Consider the following 14,009-nt stretch of genomic DNA (forward strand, 5'->3'; position numbering starts at 1 on the left):
TGAAGATAGGCCATTCATGTCTTCTGTTGTGTTCAACTTGGAGAATGGATGCACAACACTACCAGCTCCAAACCACCCTGCATATTTTGCACAGAGAAATAATGATATTGAGCAAATGCGAGAGGATATTCTGAACTCTAAGAACACAGTGACTTTTACAGTCATAGAGGGGAGATAGAGTAACTCTTCATTATTAGTCATAAAAATATTTGTCTAGGTCAACTATGTGAAGTGTGAATATATAATTGCTTTTACCAGTAATCTGGAGGTGATACAAGTATATACCGCTATATTTTTCCTACTACTAGAATGCTGCAAATGGTTTTGTATGGAAAACCGAAAGTAGTCTGGTGATAATCAAACAGATATACGTCATCCAGGCCTCTATTGTGTAACACTAGTGTCAGGGCGCGCGCATTCGCGCGCCCGGGGATAAGTGTGGGTGCAGAATGTGATGCACGCACTCGGGGATAAGTGTGGGTGCAGAATGTGATGCACGCACTCGGGAATAAGTGTGGGTGCAGAATGTGCAGTGAAGCAGCCGGATAATGTGGCTTGGTCTATTTATATAGATTACCGAAAGGCATGCCTATAACCAGCATGGTAGGGCATCAGAGCATTATACAAGCAAGGTTCACATAAATAGCATGGTGGATCATATACTGAATATTACACAGTTCTGTTTAGTACTAAACACACAAGACTCAGAAGTTCACTACAGGTTGCAATGTACATAGGGATTACACAGTTGTCTTTAGCACTAAACACACAAGACTCAGAAGTTAGGTATGTAAAGTCGCGCGCCAATTTTGAGTCATCTTGCGAAAACTAAAAAGGCAAATGTTGGAATGGAACATGGAGGCCCGTGTAAACTGAGACACTCCATGGAATTGAGCTAAGGAAAACATGTAGAATTAGATACGATCGGATATGTAAGCCAAATAGGTTGGCAGTAGTAGCGGCAGACGGCATGGTTTTGGCGTAGCTGGAATTGGAACCATATGTATCAACCTACAGGAACCACAATCAAACAGTTGTATTATGAGCAGAGGATACATAAATTGTTCTAAGTCAACCAAATGTAGCAAATGCAGTGGACATAGGCCATGGATAGGCCTTTGGGTGTTAAAATAAACGGGAAGCATTCATCCATAGAAGAAGGGTATTGTGTGGCAAAAAAAAAGAAAAAGAATTTGGCTTAGAAGCAAAATAGAAGTGCTAGATGTAAATAATAGAAGGCAAGATAAAGTGTTGTACACTTAACATCTAGTCGTTCAGCAGCTACAGTAGATAAAGGGGACAATTTCCTACAAACTCAGGTATTTCTTGGTGCTTTCTTAAATAATTGATAAACAGTAACGCATTTTGGTAAAAAAAATGGCGTGCAAAATTAAGCAAAGCAAGTCACTACCTGCAGCACAATTAATAGTAGTGCCTTTTTTCACTCACTGTGCTGTGGCCATTCATAACTGAACATCTAAGAAGTAAAAATGAGGGAGCAAGAGAGATTGTGCCAGTTTATACAGGTTTTGTTCAGTGTGTAATAACAAGTTGTGTTCAGGAGGACACATGCAGCCAAGCCAATTTATTCAATCAGACTTGAATGTACAAAAGTCATCATGAAATAGATATGAAGAAGCAGGCAGCCATACCTTACAAATAAACTGCCAATCAAATTATATGTGAACCAGAAACGAGATCCGTCAGATCAGATACTCTTTCTCCAACTGTTCAGCTGTCGCTGTATATCACCAGTGGATTGCTGAAATGGGCTATGTAGATAAGTCTGAAACCAATGAAAAGAAATTGCAGCACCTAGACCATAGTAATTGAATTTAAATTCAGTTAAAAAGTTAGACGTTGACAATTTCTCAGATTGAGGTTTGGCCCCAACATTTATGAAAGCAGAGATGACAGACATTGCAAGATGTAAATTGAGGTGGCTAACTGTATGAATGGGAACTCATTCTATAGAATCCAGAGCACTGAAAGAAACCTCTGAAGATATAGTAGCAGGTATGTATCAGTATAAAAATGGGAACTTGACAATTTTCTTAATGCAAAATGGCCGTTAGGGGCGACTCTCCGAGCGTCCCTGCGAAGCCCCCAGATCCCGTCGGCTCCCCACCGGCGACCCGTTCAGAGGCTGGGGAACAGAGCCTAGAAGGTGGACGCGGCTCCTGCTCGGTGCCGGATGCAGCGAAGACTCCAACTCCGACAGCAACTGCCACATCGAACACGCATCAGGAGGAGGATTCCGTTGAGGAGAGGGGCCCACTGAGGCGGCCGGAAGGTGATCTACGCCGACGCCGCCTTACCCTCGCTCCACGCCGTGAGCCGACCGGCAGCAAGTTAAGGCATCAGGTACGTGATTGTGTTATAGGTGTAGGCAGGGCCGATGACGAAGCGAACGCAGGTGGAAACGACAATGTTGCGATCGCGCCCAGGTCCATCGAGGAGGCAACAAGGATGATCGACGAAGCCGCCGTACTAAAGTTTCAGGACGACGGAGTTGCAGGGCTCAAAGAAATCAATAGTGTACCAAGTAACAACAGCATCGATTTCAATTCAAGGAAAGGGCCTGAAAACGATGAGACTGTTTTGGTTTCAAATTCCCCTTTAGGTTATGCAGAGTTTGTACAATCAACGATCCTTGTCGGGCATACCGATCATGAGGCATACAATTTTGCTGATGAAACCTACCACGCTGCAATCCTAGCAGGTTTTTCCACACAAGAGGCTAGTGATTTCATCCGCGAACAGAGATTTGGCAAAGCCACTCTATTATCGACGGTGAAAGTTCCTAGTTCCGACAACGATATGAGCGAAAAATTCTGGATTGACATCGGTTTTCCTAAAGAAACAAGATGGTGGGAAATTGAACATCAACCATCGGCACAGAATGAAAATTCTTCGGGCATTGAGGACATGGCCATGCCACCTCAACCTGAACCCAAGAATCAAACTACAGCAAGACCTCTTGGACAAACGGTTCCAAAACGCGGAATCACGATCCGTCCATGGAAGGGCCCTTTGCCGAGGCCACATTCGCTGGCGGCAGTAACGTTGGCAGCTTTCATGCCACCAGAGCGGAACAACAGACCACAAGCTAATTTATGGCATGATCAGCGGACGTTTGAAAATTCAAAAGCTATCTCTGAATGCAAGAGTAAATCAGTTTTAATCGAACGTGCAAAACATTATGGCCGTTCCTGGTGGGACCTGTTGCCTCGTGGGCCCAGCGATCAGCTAAGGAATCGTGTGGCTTCCAAATACGATGCAACCTTCCCTCTGATTGGCAAGATCGCATCGACACCTCTCTTGCATGCCGCCTCGCGACCTGATCCAATTGCCGCCGCCGCCACACACCCCTCGTACGCCGACATGGCTGGACAATAGCCACCCGCCAATCACCACAACTCCAGTGGGTTCAACTTCAATCGCGAGCCTCCGAGGGACCAGATCAATGACCGCTTTCGTCATGATGGGTGGGGTCTAGGTCCGAGCAGAGGCCGTGGTGACCATGGAGGAGCAGGTCGAGGACATGGAGACGGCCATGGTCATGGTCGTGGCAATGGAAGGGGTGGGCCGGGGCATGGTCCCACCGCACCTCAACGGGAGACACAACAGCAACAGCGCTATCAGCCGATTGCAGGGCCACCATGTCACAACATCGGAGCTGATGCCGCTGAATCGAGTCTACAGGGTGCGGTTCGAAACCAGCAACATCAACAACCTCAGCCTAAAGAATCTGGTATGGCAAAAAAGAAAAGACCTTACTGCTGGAGATGCAAATGTAGTGGACATTCTAATGAGGAGTGCAGAGCTGACCTTGATTGCATCATATGTAATAAGAAGAACTCGCATCTATCATGGAAATGTCCAATTTTGAAGATGCCAAAAGCACATGCTAATTTTTTTGGCTCTGGTAAGAAGGAATTTGGTTTCTTGCAGATCCCTGATATTGACTACAAATTAGAGACACCTGATCCGGCTCCTACAACATTGGTCAAGGTGACAGGTAGTAAACTATTAGCAGCCGTGGTTCAGTCTGAATTGGCAAAAATCTCACAGGCGGATTGGACGTGGGAGGCCTTGCCCCATGAGGAGGATTCATTCCTTGTGGCCTTTCCATCAGATGAGGAGATGTAGCGGATGGCATCCATTGATTATCATCTAAAGAATCATGGTGTCACGATAACTATTTCAGCATGGCAAAGCTCTAGTGACGTGCAACCCACTTATCAGTTGGAAGAAATTTGGGTGCACATCACAGGTGTCCCTCATGCATGGAGGCACTATCTTGTCTTTTGGGCTTTGGGTACGGTGATTGGCACCACGCTGGAGGTAGATATGTCCACTTACAGAAAAAGGGGTCATCCGAGTTTGGGTTGGGGTGCTAGACAAAAGTCAGCTTCCTTTCACCACTGACTTAGTTTTTGGGACAGAAGGATATGACATAACTTATAAGTTAGAAGATACAAATTTTGTATCATCTTCACCGACTCCGAGGGATCAGGATCCAATGGATCATGATGGCAATGATGGATACAAAGATAAGCCTGTAGAAAATGATCTAGAAAATGTGCTCAAGAAGTTCAAAAATGCCCAAGGTTCAAGTGGATCCAAATCTGCAACCGGATCTGAAAACAATGGGCCAGCACCTATGCAAGCTCAACTCGCAATCTCACCCTCCGGTATTCAGCATTTGAGGTCCCTAATGCAACCTTTACAATGGGAAGATTTAGCCAAACTACCTCCTGTTGCTGTGACACCTATGGCTGCTTCAACTCTAACAAGTCCAAAAGGTACTCCTGGATCAAAAAGGATCTCTAACAATTGCAAGAAGATTTTGCCTTCTTCTGCGAGTGATCTGACTAGATCAACTTCGGGAACTAGGGCTATAGTTGGCGTTCCATTGTCAGCCACTTCACCTATATCGAATAAAAAAAATGGAATGCTCCTTGGCCAGCACAACAGAAACGGTACATACTGTTACTACACATTCAAAGAATAGCATACAAAGCAACTCAGAGTGGGAAAGAAAAACCATGGAGATCCCTACATCGTTGCATGACAAAGCTGGGGCTGTCAACAATTCTCAGCTGCCCTTAGACGTGGTTGAGTCACAAACCACCACGCCTCTCATGGGTTCATCGTGCCAGAAAGCTTCGTTATCTGCAACAACAACCTTAGACCGCAAAGCTGCTAGTACACATACACCACATACACCATTGAGCAAATGCCAAGGTACATATCTTGAGTCATCTTCCGGATCGATTTTTCTGGGAGGTAAACGCCGCAGTGTACGATCTAATATCGTATCTTCTGATGGTGTTGTAGCAGCAGATGAGGACACATTAACAAAGGCGATGAAAAGAGCAGCATCAAGGAACATGGATGGCACAAAAAAGGACAAGCCAATGGGAGAGACTACTACTCTATCACCACTTTCGGCTATGTCTTCAGCCAACATGACCCCAGGTACACCCAAGTCATGACCATCTTCTATTTCTGTAGTGTCTATACCTAAAAAAAGATGCATTTCAAATCTGAGCAATGTAGGCCTGGTTCTAGGTAGCAATAGTAATACAATTAGTTTGTCCATCAATGCTCTTAAGAGGGTCGAGGTCGATAGGACATCTGTAACGCCAAATTAAAAAGTGGCTAAAAGGTTAGGAGCAGGTGAAAATCCTTTTGCATTAAGCGATGACGAGGATACTGATAATGATGGTACCCTTCTCGATCACTTAGTGAAGGAAATAACTGATGTAGGCTTGGATGATCTGAACCTGGACACAAAAATTTATGACCTTATGGTTACTGGTCGAAAATCTAAGGCATCATAAAAAAGCGTAAAAACCACCAGAAAGTTTCTCATCAAAAAGTTTCCCCATGAAAGGCTTCTATTGGAATAGCATAGGTCTATCGGACTTGGCTAAATACCGCTACATAGCAGAAGCAATCCGAGATCATAACCTTGATTTCATGGCTGTCATGGAAACTGGGAAGCAGGACATGTCAAAATCAAATCTCTTCCGACTATCTGGAGGGGCAGATTTCACTTGGCACTATCTACCACCTCGGGGGAGGTCTGGAGGAATCCTCCTTGGCATTAATGCTTCATTTCTTGATCTATCATTAATTGTAGAAGAGGAATTTTACATCAAATTTCATCTCTGCAATAAATCAGATAATTTTAAGTGGATACTCATGGCAGTCTATGGTCCAGCTCAAGAGGAGTTTAAAACGCCTTTCTTGACTGAACTCGTACGCGCTTGCCAACAAAACCCGCTTCCTACTCTAATCGGTGGGGATTTTAATATTATGAGAAATAGCAGTGAGAAGAATAACGATAGATTTAGTGGCCGCTGGCCTTTCCTGTTCAATGCTGTCATTGATAGCTTTGATCTTAGGGAAATTGATTTGACAGGTAGACAATTTACTTAGGCTAATTCTCTACCTCACCCCACTTATGAAAAGCTTGATAGGGTCTTAATGACGACTGAATGGGAGTTTAAATATCCTATGGTGACTGTACATGCTCTTGATAGAGGTGTTTCAGACCATACACCTTTACTACTTGACACCGGCACACCAGCCTTCACAGGAATAACAAAACCATTTAAAATGGAACTCAGTTGGTTCTATCGTGAGGATTTCTATGATCGAGTTGTAGAAATATGGAATAAGCCGGTGAGGGGCCAAAATTCTGTCCAGAGGTGGATTAAAAAAATAGGAGCGCTACGCAAATATCTCCGAGGTTGGGCCTCACATACAAATGGTGTATATAAACAACAGAAAACAACCCTTCAGTCTACCATCCATAACCTTGATATTGCCGCTGAAAATTGGGACTTAACTGAGGATGAGAGAAGCCAGCTTGATCAAGCTAGAAGCGATCTGGCCAAACTCTTGAGAGAGGAAGAATTAAAATTCTATCAGCGAGCAAAGGCCACTGATGTTCTACTTGGGGATAATAACACCCGTTACTTCCAAATGGTTGCCAATGGTAAACATAGGAAGAAAAGAATTTTCTCTCTGGACCATGAAGATGGAAAAATAGAAGGTCAGACTAACCTTAAGAACTATATCACATGTTTCTACAAGGACTTATTTGGACCATCACAAGATAATACCATGACCTTAGATGAGGCACAAACATTTGATATTCCGCAAGTCACCCAAGCTGAAAACGAATCCCTAACGGCTTCTTTTACGGAAAAGGAGATTCAGGATGTAGTTTTTGCGATGGAACACAATAAAGCACCAGGGCCAGATGGCTTCCCAGCCGAGTTTTATCAAAAGTTTTGGGATGTCATCAAAGGTGACCTGATGCAAATGTTCCATGATCTCCACTCGAGAACTCTGCCGCTCTTTAGCCTCAACTTTGGTGTTATAACTCTGATTCCAAAAGTCCAAGATGCTAATAGAATTCAACAGTATCGACCAATTTGCTTACTAAATGTCAGCTTCAAAATTTTCACTAAAGTGGCAACCATTAGAATTAACTCAATAGCAGATCATATAGTTGGTCCAACTCAAACGGCCTTTATGCAAGGACGTAACATCCTTGAGGGAGTTGTCATTCTGCATGAGACAATTCATGAGTTGCATCGTAAAAAGCAAAGTGGAGTTATTTTTAAAATAGACTTCGAAAAGGCTTACGACAAAGTGAGATGGCCTTTCTTGCTGCAAACAATGTGGATGAAAGGAATCTTTCCTAGATGGATCTCTTGGGTGCAAGATTTTATATCAGGCGGGAGTGTGGCAATCAATATTAATGATGAGGTCGGACCTTACTTTCAAACGAAAAAAGGCCTTCGACAGGGGGACCCACTATCCCCCATTTTGTTTAACATTATAGCTGATATGCTAGCTATAATAATTAAAAGAGCCAAAGCAGATAATCAAATTAGTGGAATAGTGCCACATCTAGTTGATGAAGGTTTATCTATCCTACAATATGCTGATGACACGATACTCTTTATGGATCATGACCTCAAAAAAGCTCGCAACATGAAGTTATTACTTTGTGCATTTGAGCAACTTGCAGGGCTTAAAATAAACTTCCACAAGAGCGAAATATTCAGCTTTGGAGCAGCACAAGAATATTTGCCCCAATATACAAAGCTTTTTGGTTGTAATCAAGGTGGTTGATAAGTTATAGCTGAAAGTACTGTTGGTTGATTTATTGTGAGAGAAAAATATTATTTATTAACTAAAAAAATACGTCTTATAAGCCAAACGAACATAGCGTAAGTCCCCGCGCAGCCAGATGCGGATAGAGGCAAGGCATCAGCACAAACGAGGACGACTTTGTTTGGTTCGCTCGCTCCCATTTTCTTGTGTCTACAAAGGGTGTTGAATGTATAATAAAAATAATAAAACCTTCGATCTCAACTACGTCCTGAGATACATCAGTCCACCTACAGAATTCTAGTGCCGGTGGTTGATTACACCTCAACGGCAACTTGTTAAGAAAGAAAACATTCTTCTTTTAGTCTCAACTAGCTACTAGCTAATCTCAACTTTACTTACACATTTAATTTAATTTAATTTACTTACGTCACGTCTAATATACAACTAAAATCACTATACCATAACTAATTACATATTTTATTTTATTTTTCATATACATGACACAGCTAAACTTTGTAGGATGTGAAAGAAATGCAACGCTCAACTAGTGAACAAGGTTTAGGATAATCAAAGGAGTTGCTAAGGGGCTTCTTTACCTCCATCACGATTCAAGATTAACAATAGTTCACAGAGATCCCAAAGCTAGTAATGTATTGCTAGATGTAGAGATGAGACCCAAGATAGCGGACTTTGGTATGGCAAGAATCTTTGATGACAACCAGGAAAATGCTAATACGAGACGAGTTGTTGGGACATAGTAAGTACTATATAGTGCAAATTAAATATATGATTTACCAAATTCATCTCCATATTTTTTTTAAAATGAAATGTTTCTTACCCGTGGTTACATGGCTCCTGAGTATGCAATGGAGGGCATTTTCTCTACGAAATCTGAGGTCTATAGCTTTGGTGTGTTACTATTGGAGGTTGTAAGTGGCATAAAGATAAGCTCCGTGGATCGCATACCGAATTACCGAAACCTAATAGTCTATGTAAGCAAATGTCATTATTTCGCACAGTAAAGGTTTTGGAATATTTTATCTTTTATACAATATCAATGAGTGATGTGATTGTTTCAGGCGTGGAACCTTTGGAAGGAAGGGAAGGCAAAATATTTGATAGATGAATGCATTGTCGAGAACCGCTCACAAGATGAAGCTTCACATTGCATCCATATCGGGCTTTTGTGCGTACAGGAAAATCCTGAAGATAGGCCATTCATGTCTTCTGTTGTGTTCAACTTGGAGAATGGATGCACAACACTACCAGCTCCAAACCACCCTGCATATTTTGCACAGAGAAATAATGATATTGAGCAAATGCGAGAGGATATTCTGAACTCTAAGAACACAGTGACTTTTTACAGTCATAGAGGGGAGATAGAGTAACTCTTCATTATTAGTCATAAAAATATTTGTCTAGGTCAACTATGTGAAGTGTGAATATATAATTGCTTTTACCAGTAATCTGGAGGTGATACAAGTATATACCGCTATATTTTTCCTACTACTAGAATGCTGCAAATGGTTTTGTATGGAAAACCGAAAGTAGTCTGGTGATAATCAAACAGATATACGTCATCCAGGCCTCTATTGTGTAACACTAGTGTCAGGGCGCGCGCATTCGCGCGCCCGGGGATAAGTGTGGGTGCAGAATGTGATGCACGCACTCGGGGATAAGTGTGGGTGCAGAATGTGATGCACGCACTCGGGAATAAGTGTGGGTGCAGAATGTGCAGTGAAGCAGCCGGATAATGTGGCTTGGTCTATTTATATAGATTACCGAAAGGCATGCCTATAACCAGCATGGTAGGGCATCAGAGCATTATACAAGCAAGGTTCACATAAATAGCATGGTGGATCATATACTGAATATTACACAGTTCTGTTTAGTACTAAACACACAAGACTCAGAAGTTCACTACAGGTTGCAATGTACATAGGGATTACACAGTTGTCTTTAGCACTAAACACACAAGACTCAGAAGTTAGGTATGTAAAGTCGCGCGCCAATTTTGAGTCATCTTGCGAAAACTAAAAAGGCAAATGTTGGAATGGAACATGGAGGCCCGTGTAAACTGAGACACTCCATGGAATTGAGCTAAGGAAAACATGTAGAATTAGATACGATCGGATATGTAAGCCAAATAGGTTGGCAGTAGTAGCGGCAGACGGCATGGTTTTGGCGTAGCTGGAATTGGAACCATATGTATCAACCTACAGGAACCACAATCAAACAGTTGTATTATGAGCAGAGGATACATAAATTGTTCTAAGTCAACCAAATGTAGCAAATGCAGTGGACATAGGCCATGGATAGGCCTTTGGGTGTTAAAATAAACGGGAAGCATTCATCCATAGAAGAAGGGTATTGTGTGGCAAAAAAAAAGAAAAAGAATTTGGCTTAGAAGCAAAATAGAAGTGCTAGATGTAAATAATAGAAGGCAAGATAAAGTGTTGTACACTTAACATCTAGTCGTTCAGCAGCTACAGTAGATAAAGGGGACAATTTCCTACAAACTCAGGTATTTCTTGGTGCTTTCTTAAATAATTGATAAACAGTAACGCATTTTGGTAAAAAAAATGGCGTGCAAAATTAAGCAAAGCAAGTCACTACCTGCAGCACAATTAATAGTAGTGCCTTTTTTCACTCACTGTGCTGTGGCCATTCATAACTGAACATCTAAGAAGTAAAAATGAGGGAGCAAGAGAGATTGTGCCAGTTTATACAGGTTTTGTTCAGTGTGTAATAACAAGTTGTGTTCAGGAGGACACATGCAGCCAAGCCAATTTATTCAATCAGACTTGAATGTACAAAAGTCATCATGAAATAGATATGAAGAAGCAGGCAGCCATACCTTACAAATAAACTGCCAATCAAATTATATGTGAACCAGAAACGAGATCCGTCAGATCAGATACTCTTTCTCCAACTGTTCAGCTGTCGCTGTATATCACCAGTGGATTGCTGAAATGGGCTATGTAGATAAGTCTGAAACCAATGAAAAGAAATTGCAGCACCTAGACCATAGTAATTGAATTTAAATTCAGTTAAAAAGTTAGACGTTGACAATTTCTCAGATTGAGGTTTGGCCCCAACATTTATGAAAGCAGAGATGACAGACATTGCAAGATGTAAATTGAGGTGGCTAACTGTATGAATGGGAACTCATTCTATAGAATCCAGAGCACTGAAAGAAACCTCTGAAGATATAGTAGCAGGTATGTATCAGTATAAAAATGGGAACTTGACAATTTTCTTAATGCAAAATGGCCGTTAGGGGCGACTCTCCGAGCGTCCCTGCGAAGCCCCCAGATCCCGTCGGCTCCCCACCGGCGACCCGTTCAGAGGCTGGGGAACAGAGCCTAGAAGGTGGACGCGGCTCCTGCTCGGTGCCGGATGCAGCGAAGACTCCAACTCCGACAGCAACTGCCACATCGAACACGCATCAGGAGGAGGATTCCGTTGAGGAGAGGGGCCCACTGAGGCGGCCGGAAGGTGATCTACGCCGACGCCGCCTTACCCTCGCTCCACGCCGTGAGCCGACCGGCAGCAAGTTAAGGCATCAGGTACGTGATTGTGTTATAGGTGTAGGCAGGGCCGATGACGAAGCGAACGCAGGTGGAAACGACAATGTTGCGATCGCGCCCAGGTCCATCGAGGAGGCAACAAGGATGATCGACGAAGCCGCCGTACTAAAGTTTCAGGACGACGGAGTTGCAGGGCTCAAAGAAATCAATAGTGTACCAAGTAACAACAGCATCGATTTCAATTCAAGGAAAGGGCCTGAAAACGATGAGACTGTTTTGGTTTCAAATTCCCCTTTAGGTTATGCAGAGTTTGTACAATCAACGATCCTTGTCGGGCATACCGATCATGAGGCATACAATTTTGCTGATGAAACCTACCACGCTGCAATCCTAGCAGGTTTTTCCACACAAGAGGCTAGTGATTTCATCCGCGAACAGAGATTTGGCAAAGCCACTCTATTATCGACGGTGAAAGTTCCTAGTTCCGACAACGATATGAGCGAAAAATTCTGGATTGACATCGGTTTTCCTAAAGAAACAAGATGGTGGGAAATTGAACATCAACCATCGGCACAGAATGAAAATTCTTCGGGCATTGAGGACATGGCCATGCCACCTCAACCTGAACCCAAGAATCAAACTACAGCAAGACCTCTTGGACAAACGGTTCCAAAACGCGGAATCACGATCCGTCCATGGAAGGGCCCTTTGCCGAGGCCACATTCGCTGGCGGCAGTAACGTTGGCAGCTTTCATGCCACCAGAGCGGAACAACAGACCACAAGCTAATTTATGGCATGATCAGCGGACGTTTGAAAATTCAAAAGCTATCTCTGAATGCAAGAGTAAATCAGTTTTAATCGAACGTGCAAAACATTATGGCCGTTCCTGGTGGGACCTGTTGCCTCGTGGGCCCAGCGATCAGCTAAGGAATCGTGTGGCTTCCAAATACGATGCAACCTTCCCTCTGATTGGCAAGATCGCATCGACACCTCTCTTGCATGCCGCCTCGCGACCTGATCCAATTGCCGCCGCCGCCACACACCCCTCGTACGCCGACATGGCTGGACAATAGCCACCCGCCAATCACCACAACTCCAGTGGGTTCAACTTCAATCGCGAGCCTCCGAGGGACCAGATCAATGACCGCTTTCGTCATGATGGGTGGGGTCTAGGTCCGAGCAGAGGCCGTGGTGACCATGGAGGAGCAGGTCGAGGACATGGAGACGGCCATGGTCATGGTCGTGGCAATGGAAGGGGTGGGCCGGGGCATGGTCCCACCGCACCTCAACGGGAGACACAACAGCAACAGCGCTATCAGCCGATTGCAGGGCCACCATGTCACAACATCGGAGCTGATGCCGCTGAATCGAGTCTACAGGGTGCGGTTCGAAACCAGCAACATCAACAACCTCAGCCTAAAGAATCTGGTATGGCAAAAAAGAAAAGACCTTACTGCTGGAGATGCAAATGTAGTGGACATTCTAATGAGGAGTGCAGAGCTGACCTTGATTGCATCATATGTAATAAGAAGAACTCGCATCTATCATGGAAATGTCCAATTTTGAAGATGCCAAAAGCACATGCTAATTTTTTTGGCTCTGGTAAGAAGGAATTTGGTTTCTTGCAGATCCCTGATATTGACTACAAATTAGAGACACCTGATCCGGCTCCTACAACATTGGTCAAGGTGACAGGTAGTAAACTATTAGCAGCCGTGGTTCAGTCTGAATTGGCAAAAATCTCACAGGCGGATTGGACGTGGGAGGCCTTGCCCCATGAGGAGGATTCATTCCTTGTGGCCTTTCCATCAGATGAGGAGATGTAGCGGATGGCATCCATTGATTATCATCTAAAGAATCATGGTGTCACGATAACTATTTCAGCATGGCAAAGCTCTAGTGACGTGCAACCCACTTATCAGTTGGAAGAAATTTGGGTGCACATCACAGGTGTCCCTCATGCATGGAGGCACTATCTTGTCTTTTGGGCTTTGGGTACGGTGATTGGCACCACGCTGGAGGTAGATATGTCCACTTACAGAAAAAGGGGTCATCCGAGTTTGGGTTGGGGTGCTAGACAAAAGTCAGCTTCCTTTCACCACTGACTTAGTTTTTGGGACAGAAGGATATGACATAACTTATAAGTTAGAAGATACAAATTTTGTATCATCTTCACCGACTCCGAGGGATCAGGATCCAATGGATCATGATGGCAATGATGGATACAAAGATAAGCCTGTAGAAAATGATCTAGAAAATGTGCTCAAGAAGTTCAAAAATGCCCAAGGTTCAAGTGGATCCAAATCTGCAACCGGATCTGAAAACAATGGGCCAGC

The sequence above is a fragment of the Miscanthus floridulus genome, chromosome 3 (assembly GCF_019320115.1).
Source record: "Miscanthus floridulus cultivar M001 chromosome 3, ASM1932011v1, whole genome shotgun sequence".
NCBI lineage: Eukaryota > Viridiplantae > Streptophyta > Magnoliopsida > Poales > Poaceae > Miscanthus > Miscanthus floridulus.